Source organism: Acomys minous (assembly GCF_964271855.1).
Source record: "Acomys minous genome assembly, chromosome: 7".
Classification (NCBI taxonomy): Eukaryota; Metazoa; Chordata; class Mammalia; order Rodentia; family Muridae; genus Acomys; species Acomys minous.
In genome coordinates this window covers 72,393,266-72,402,757 of record NC_140488.1, presented here as the reverse complement: position 1 = coordinate 72,402,757, position 9,492 = coordinate 72,393,266, and the positions used below count along the sequence as shown (strand labels likewise).

Below are 9,492 nucleotides of genomic sequence, written 5' to 3'. Positions count from 1 at the left end.
CTTTGTAGACTAGGCTGGCCTCGAACTCACAGAGATCCGCTTGCCTCTGCCTCCTGAGTGCTGGGATTAAAGGCATGCGCCAGATATTTGCACATTCTTTATAATAAAGTTTTAATTTTTAAAAAGAGGAAGATATTTAAGAATTTAGATAAAAATTTAAGAATACATTACAATCACTTTTACCTTACCAACTAGAAGTATTTTTCCCAGATCATGTCACTAACTATAAAAGTGGGAATCAGGGCCAGGCCTGGTGGCACAGCCCTTTAATCGCAGCATTCGGAGAGGGAGAGGCAGGCAGGTAAGTCTCTGTGAGTTCTAGGCTAGCATGGTCGACAAAGAGAGTGGAGGTAAGCCAAGATTTGTTTCACAGAGAAAGCCTGTCTCGAAAAACAAAACCATTTCTTTTTTACTTATGTGTGCACGGGGCAGGTTGCCGGAGGATGCCGTAAAAGGGTGATGGATCCCCTGGAGCTATAGCTTATAGACAGTTGTGAGACACCTGGGGACTGAACATGAGTCTTCTAAAGAGGAGCAAGCATGCTTTTTTCTAGCCTCACCCCAACAGGGGAAATATTTTGTCTTAAGCCTCAAGAGCAACGTTTAGCTCTAAGTACGTTTTCCACACTCACAGAGTGCAGTTTCGGCTCACAGGGCTCTAGGCATGGCTCGCTAGACACAGTTCTTACAGCACTTCCTGTCAGTTGGAACCAGCTGGCCTGCACCTCTCCCAAGCTTTAATTGCGTACTTGGTGGCTCGGCAGTTCTTTGAACCCCGTAGTGCTCCTGTTTGCGCACGCGCGGGTGCGCGCGCGCACATGTACGCACACACGCATATAGAGAGAGAGAGAAAGCGAGAGAGATGCACAAACACACAAGCCGGTATGCGCGACACACGCAAAGAAATACTGCCCTGTCATGTTTGGGACTTATTTGGAAGAGTTATCCCTTTCTTTGCAATTTCTGACTTGGAGTAAGTATGTCTTCCTATTGTCTGTCTCACAGTTGTATTTTTTATTTTTTGAAATTTTTGAAATTATTTTTTGCTTGTTATTCTTATTGTGGGGTAGAGTGGTCAGGAGACAACTTTCGGGAGTTAGTTCTTTCCTTCTACCTTGTTTCTGAGGCAAGGTTTTTCTTGCTATTGCTACCATACTGTATGCTTCAGTCTAACTGAAAGATGAGCGTCCGGGAGATTCTCCTGTCTCCGCCTCCCATTTTTCTTGATGAGAGTTGCTGGAATCACAGATTCAAGGTACCTATTCAGCTTTTTTTTTTTTTAAATATGGATTCCTGGCATTGAACGTCGGTCTTCAGGTTTGTATATCAACTGCTCTTTCCTACTGAACAATCTCAATAGCCCTTAGAGTTTTGTTTTTCTAGCGTTTGGCTTTTCTTCACATACAGAAGCAAAGTACATAAATGCTCTTTTGGTTGGGTTTTGTTTTGTCCTTTTTTGTTTGTTTGTTTGTTTGTTTTCCGAGACAGGGTTTCTCTGTGTAGCCTTGGCTGTCATGGACTTGCTTTGTAGACCAGGCTGGCCTCGAACTCACAACAATCCACCTGCCTCTGCCTCCCGAGTGCGGGGGTTTAAGGCGTGCGCCAGCTCCACTGCCATAACTTTTTTGGTTTTTCCAGACAAGAGTTTCTTTGTGTAGCCTTGGCTGGCCTGGAACTCACAAAGATCTGCTTGTCTTCGCCTCCCAGAGTCCTTGTGCCACCGCACCCAGCTCCATTGCTGTAATTTGTTTGTTTCTTTTGTTTTTTGAGACAGGGTTTCTCTGTGTAGTCTTGACTCACTTTGTAGACCAGGCTGGCCTCAAACTCACAGCGATCCTCCTGCCTCTGCCTCCCGAGTGCTGAGATTAAAGGTGTGCACCACCACACCTGGCCATTTTTGTAATTTTTGTTTCTTTTTTGGTTTTGGTTTTTTGTTTTGTTTTTCTTGTTGTTGTTGTTGTTTGTTTGAGGCCAGCCTGGTCTACAAAGCGAGTCCAAGACAACCAAGACTGCACAAAGAAACCCTGTCTTGAGCAAAAATCAAAAAATGGTAAGACGTTTTTGGATGGAATTGAGTCAATAACCTATGCCTTCCTGAATTGATTTTTGTCCCTGTTAGAGCAGCCGAGCAGTGGTGGCACACACCTTTAATTCCAGTACTTGGGAGGCAGAGGCAGGTGGATCACAGTGAGTTCGAGGCCAGCCTGGTCTACAGAGCGAATTCCAGGACAGCCAGGGATACACAGAGAATCTCTGTCTCGAAAAACTAAAAGGGGGGGAGGAACTGTTAAAGGGACACATTAATGTCTTTTGTCTTCCATTTCTTTTGCACTGAAAATGGCGGCAGCCGCCCTTTCTGCCCTCCTATCTTGTCTTGGGTTTTTCGAGACAGGGTTTCTCTGTGTAACAGCCCTGGCTGTCCTAGACTTGCTTTGTGGGCCAGGCTGGCCTTGAGCTCACAGAGACCCGCCTGCCTCTCATGAGGGCAGCTATCTTTTTTTTCCCCTGCAGACAATGTTTCTCTGTGTAGCCTTGGCTGTTTTGCCCCATTTGTAGACTGTTGGCCTTGAACTCACAGTGATCCACCTGATCCACCTGCCTCTGCCTCCTGAGGCTGGGATTAAAGGCGTGGGCCACCACACCTGGCCTCCCCTTCAGTCTTGTAAGGGCAACAGGCAAGCCTGTTATCTTTTTTGTTTTGGTTTGGTTTTTTTTTTTTTTTCTTTTTTGAGACAGGGTTTCTCTGTGTAGGCTGCCCTAGACTCTTTGTAGATCAGGCTGGCCTTGAACTCACAGCGATCCACCTAGTTCTGCCACCTAAATGCTGGGATTAAAGGAGTATGCCACCACGTCTGGCTATTTATTTATTTTATTTATTTATTTATTTATTTGGTTTTTTGAGACAGAGTTTTTCTGTATAACAGCTCTGGCTGCCCTGGAACTCACTCTGTAGACCAGGCTGGCCTCAAACTCACAGAGATCTGCCTGCCTCTGCCTCCCGAGTGCTGGGATTAAAGGAGTGCGCCACCACGCCTGGCTTTTTTGGTTTTTCTTAAGACAGGGTTTCTCTGTGTAGCCTTAGCTGTCCTGGACTGGCTTTGTAGACCGGGCTGGCCTTGAACTCATAGGATCCGCCTGCCTCTGCCTCCCGAGTGCTGGGATTAAAGGCGTGCGCCACCACACCTGGCTCAAGCATGTTATCTTGGAAAGGGATCTTTTGCCTGATACTAAACTTGCAATCACCGATCACAGCTGGGCGTGGTGGCACAGGAACTGAGTTCCAGGCCAAACAAGACTACAGAGAGAAACCCTGTCTCCAAAAACCAAACAAAAAATTAACAAACCTACAAATCGCATTGAACTTGAACTTCTGAGCTTCTAGTACGTAAGAAGTGAATGTGCTGTTTATAAATGACCATTCTCAGTATTTTGTCCTAGCAGCAAAAGCAGACTGAGACAGCATCAATGAGTTTCTTCCCTTTTAAGTGTAAATATATTTCATTGGATTTATATCACACTTTGTTTATCCTTTCATCCATTAATGAACATTCATGTTGTGTCCTAATGTCTCCATTTTAAGGTCTATAAAGCTTCTTTTAGATGTAAATTAAAGATTTGAATAAAATTCAGCTAAGAGAAATTTTGAAGAAATTGCTAATATGTGTTAAGGAGTAACTATAAGTCAAATAAGGGTATATTACATACAGATTCACTTATTTAAAGAATTTTAATTGTGAGCGGGGCGGTGGTGGCGCACGCCTTTAATCTCAGCACTCGGGAGGCAGAGGCAGGAGGATCGCTGAGTTCGAGACCAGCCTGGTCTACAAAGTGAGTCCAGGACAGCCAGGGCTATCACACAGAGAGGCCCTGTCTTTAAAAAATAAAAGAGAATTTTAATCGTATGTAAGTATATAATTCAACTGTAGGCCATAGTGCTTTGATATGCACATGGTGAATTGATTACTATAGGTAAGATAATTCACAGAAGCATCTCTATAGTTACCACAGTGGGAGGCACACACACAATGTACTCAGCATATTTTAAGGGCATAATATAGTGACTGGAGAGTTGGTTAAGAGCACTTGCGGCTCTCACAGAGGACCTGGATTCAAAGGTTTCCAGGACCGACATGGTAGTTCACAATCATCTATAACTCTGATCCCAGGGGACCCGATGCCCTACTGTGTGCCCCGCCCCCAACTTGAGTGCCAAGCACATATGAGGTACATAGATATTTAATCAAGACACTCAAGTACATAAAAATAAGTAAACTCTTTTTAAAGAGATATAATATAGTATCATTAACTGCAGTGCCCTGCTATACTTTATTTTTTATTTTTTGGTTTTTCAAGACAGGGTCTCTGTAGCCTTGGCTGTCCTGGACTTGCTTTGTAAACCAGGCTGGCATCGACTCGCACTCACAGGGATCCACCTGCCTCTGCCTCCCACGGCTGGGATTAAAGGCATGAGACACCACACCCGGCCCGCCCTGCTATACTTTAGATCTGTAAAACTTTTTCATCTTATATCTGCTATATGTGTGTACCTGGAGGGTCCAGGAAGCAATATCAATATTGAACCAAGGTATCAATGTCAGATCATTGTCTGGCACAATGTGTCTGGCACAAGAGAGAGAAATAAAAGTCCTTGAAGAGGGGGCTGGAGAGATGGCTCAGAGGTTAAGAACACTGCCTGCTCTTCCAAAGGTCCTGAGTTCAATTCCCAGCAACCACATAGTGGCTCATAACCATCTATAATAAAAATCTGGTGCTCTCTTCTGGCTTGCAGGTATACATTCAGGCAAAACATTGTATACATAATAAATCTTTTTTAAAAAAGTCCTTGAAGAGTGCAGCTTGTCCCAAGGACAGGTAGTTTATGTTTAAAGATAAAAGGTCCAACTTGACTCAGGGACAGCCAGGCTGTGCTCAGGGTCCAGCTTGACTCAAGGACAATCAGCTGTGTCTAAAAATATTCCACTGTCCCTGGAATGTACTAACCCCTCCCAGCCAGCCTGCTAAATTCTGCTTTTGCAAAAAGATATTAAAAAGCACTTGCTTCTGCTTTTCCAAATCTGCATCTTGAATGAGTTTGACAGACCCTGACGCCGAGCATCAACATCAGACTCCGCCTCTCACTGGGGACTCTGGAAATTAGACTAGAAATCTCTCTGGAGGTCTCAGTCTTACATATCAATTGGTTTTTTGTTTGTTTTTTGTCTTTTAAGACAGGGTTTCTCTGTGTAGCAGCAGTGGGGCTGTCCTAGACTCCTTTTGTAGACTAGGCGGGCCTCGAACTCACAGATCCGCCTACCTCTGCCTCCCAAGTGCTGGGATTAAAGGCATGTGCCACCATACCTGGCCCCAAAGTAAGAATTTCATTAGCTATTTCCATACATGCATATAACGTAATTTTATTTTTTTTATTTTTTTGGTTTTTTTGAGACAGGGTCTCTCTATGTTAGCCTTGGCTGTCTGGGTTCGCTTTGTAGACCAGGCTGGCCTCGAACTCACAACGATCCGCCTGCCTTTGCCTCCCGAGTGCTGGGATTAAAGGCGTGCGCCACCACGCCCAGCTGTTGCCTAGTTTTGAAGAAGGGAGTGACAAGGTCTTGGTTTATTCATTCTGGTTTTTAATGTACAGGTGATTAGGTGTTCGCAAACTTTGTGGAAAGGGTTATAAGGTAATTTTAATATATTCACCCATCTTTTATTTTTTCAAGACAGTTTCTTCTGTAAACAGCCCTGGCTGTCCTAGTGCTGTCCTTGAACTCACAGAGATCCGCCTGCCTCTGCCTCCCAGTGCTGGGATTAAAGGTGTGCACCACCACGCCTGGCCTCGCCCCTCCATTCTTTCTTATCGCTCCTCCCTTCCCTTCCTATTCTACATCCTCTGTGGTGCCACTTTTAGCTTCATACCCTTTTTTCTTTCCTAGCAACCACTTATGAGAGGAGACCTTCAGCACTCGTCTTTATAGAATAGACTTATTCTATTTCCTGTCATTTCCCCACAAACAACATAATTTTGTTCTTTTGAAATTCTTCTTTCTTTTTTTTGATACAGGGTTTCTCTGTGTATCCTTGGCTGTCCTAGACTTGCTTTGTAAACCAGGCTGGCCTTGAACTCACATGATCCACCTGCCTCTGCCTCCCAGGTGCTGGGACTAAAGGCATGCACCACCACATCCAGCATAATTTTGTTCTTTTATGGCTAAAATTCCATTGTGTATACATGCTACATTTTATTTGTCTATTCATCAGACGAGCAAACTCAAGGTTGGTTCCATCTTCTGGTTATTGTGAGCAATGCAATGGCAGATGTGGCTGTTCAAGTGGGTATAGTAAGCCAATTTAGGTTTGGGGTGTGTATACTCCAAAGTGATATGGCTGAGTCATGTCAAGGGTCTATTTTATTTTATTTTGTGTGTGTGTGTGTGTGTGTGTGTGTGTGTGTGTGTGTGTGTGAAATCCTCATACTAATTTCCATTAGAAGATGGACCAATTTACATTCCCATTAGCAGTGAATAAGAACTCTTTTCTCATATGGCGTAGTGTGTACAAGCCTTTAATTCCAGCCCAAGAGGCAGAGGCAGGTGCATTGCTGTGAGTTTGAGGCCAGCCTGGTCTACAAAGCGAGTCCAGGACAGCCAAGGCTAACACAGAGAAACTCTGTCTTGAAAAATAAAAAAACAAGCTGGGCAGTGGTGGCATACACCTTTAATCCCAGCACTCGGGAGGCAGAGGCAGATGGATCACTGTGAGTTCAGGGCCAGCCTGGTCGATAAAGTGAGTCCAGGACAGCCAGGGCTGTTACACAGGAAACCCTGTCTCCAAAAAAAAAAAAAAAAGTTATTTTCTTGTTTTGTCAGGAAAACAGCAAATGGTAGATGATGACACCAAGGCAGTGGGAGGGCCCAAGATTAGGAGGCCATGGTAACAGTTTTAGGGGCCACATATGTTGAGGCCATGGGACTCATGGAGATAAAGCTGAAGACAAGGAGTGGATCCCTGTCACCAAGTTGTGCCACCTTGTTAAGGACATAAAGATCATCAAGTGTTTGGAGGAGATTTATCTGTTCCCACTGCTCATTAAGGCATCTGAGATTATTGACTTTTTCCTAGGTGCATGCCTGAAAGATGAGGTTCTAAATGTACGTCAGTGCAGAATCTGACACGGCCTGGCCAGCAGACCAGGTTCAAGGCTTTTGTCACTATTGGAGACTACAATGGTGTTAGGTGCTCCGAGAAAGTAGCCACTGCTATCTGAGGGGCCATCATCGTGGCCAAGCTTTCCATTGTCCCTCTGTGGAGAGGCTACTGGAGGAAAAAGATTGGCAAGCCACACACTGTTCCTTGCAAGGTGACAGGCTGTGTGGCTCTCTTTTGGTGGGTCTCATCCCTGCCCCCAGAGGCAGTGGCATCGTCTCCTGTGCCCAAAATGGACCTGCACTGTCATCCCAGGCAACTTTGCAAAGGCCAGCGTTGAAGCCATCTCTACGACCTGACACCCGACCTCTGGAAAGAGACCGTGTTCACCAAGTCTCCTTACAGGAATTCACTGATCATCTTGTGAAAACCCACACCAGGGACTGGAGAGATGGCTCAGCGGTTAAGAGCACTGACTGCTCTTCCAGAGGTCCTGAGTTCAATTCTCAGCAACCACATGGTGGCTCACAACCATCTATACTGGGATCTAATGTACACTGTATACATAATAAATAAATCTTTTTTTAAAAAAAGAAACACAACCCACACCAAGTTCAAAGGACCCAGGCTCCAGCTCTAGCTACCACATACGGGTTTTATACAAGAAAAATAAAGTAAATTGAGTCTTTTTTAAGTTCTTTTCCCATCCCCATCCTTGACAATTAGTATTGTTTTTTGTCTTGATTGTAGCCATTTTGACAGCGGTGAGGTAGAATTTCATTGTATTATTCATTTGCATTTTCCTGATAGCTGAGAATGTAGGGTATATTTGCAGGTATTTATTGGCCATCTGTACTTCTTCACTGAAAGGTATCTGTTCATTTCTACTGTCCATTTGTTGATCGAATTGTCTTTTGCTCCTCAATTCTTTTAGTTCTTTATACATTCTTATTAATTAATATTCATATAAGATGGGCACGATGGTGCATGCCTGTAATCCCAGCAGTTGAAAAGACAAAGGCAAGCCGGGCGGGTGGGGCACGCCTTTAATCCCAGCACTCGGGAGGCAGAGGCGGGCGGATCACTGTGAGTTCGAGGCCAGCCTGGTCTACAAAGTAAGTCCAGGATGGCCAAGGCTAACACAGAGAGACCCTGTCTCAAAAAACCAAAAAAAAAAAAAAAAAAAAAAAAAAGACAAAGGCAGATCTCTGAGTTCGAGGCCAGGCCAGCCTAGTCTAGACAAGAGAAAGCCTTTCTGGAAAAACATACATGTATATGGCCTATGTCAAGCGTTATAGTATTCTGTCTAGCTCTAAACAGAATCTCTTTGGTGGGATCAGCTACAAGCTCCTACACCATGACTTTGAACAAATGCAGTAAAACCAATCCAATAAAGCCAGTCCAACCATTCAAAAGGCCCATACTGCTTGCAACTGAGGTATGCTCATGGCCCAATGGTACAAACAACCCCAGGGAACACTGGTCAGAATAAAAGACCCCACACACATTGCTACCTACCCCTGGGAGTAACTCCAGAGACATTATCCACAGGTAGATTGGGGTGGGTGGCTATCTGGGTCTGCCTGGTTCTACACCCTGCCATTGAGCATCAGGCAAAGTACTGATACTATCTGTCTTAGTGAAACACAGGTCTCCACCTGGTGCTAGGGCAGGTCTGGAGGCTGGGGACATTGTCTGGAGAGTGGTGCTGCCTGAATTGGGTACCAGTCAGGGAGGTAGTTCTTTGGCTCCCAAGGCTGATGCTAGGGTGAATTGCATCAGTCTCACAGCACAGGAAAGTGCAGCCCGAGTTAGAGGAAAGGTAGTAATCAAAGCCCATCCTGAGCCTTGTGATAATGTCAACCAAATTTCTAGTCTGACTGTTACTGATGAAAGTCTGGCGACTGGGAGCTCTGGGCTGGCTCTCACTGAGATGCTGCTTGCCACTGAATGAACTCTAAGGTAAGACTTGACCTGAAACTTGATTTCTTCCCATTCCACTGAGCTGGAAGCCAACAACTCTATCTCTATGGTGCTTAAAGTTGGGAAAAAGCAGCTCTTCCTTTTTTTTTTTTTCTCCCATCCTTTGAGACAGGGTTTCTCTGTGTAGCCTTGGCTGTCCTGGACTCACTTTATGTAGACCAGTTGACCTCACAGTGATCCACCTGCCTCTGCCTCCCAAGTGCTAGGGTTAAAGGCTTGTGCCACCACCTCCCGGCCTTCCTGTTTTCTTTAATGAGCTTTTTCTTGTTATTTTTATTCTACTAGTCACACACTATTGTCTCTCAACTGATAGTCTAATTCTTTTCTAACTGTTGCATCCTCGGATCAGAAGAGTGCTAGGGG

General features: G+C 44.8%; 1 long non-coding RNA gene across 1 annotated transcript; it reads left to right on the top strand.

Moving 5' to 3' along the window:
- The first annotated feature begins 867 nt into the window (after positions 1–867).
- LOC311602580 lies at positions 868–8,071 on the top strand. The gene is made up of 2 exons (XR_014780784.1): positions 868–973; positions 7,123–8,071. It is a non-coding gene; the product is annotated as an uncharacterized lncRNA (long non-coding RNA).
- Positions 8,072–9,492: the final 1,421 nt, after the last annotated feature.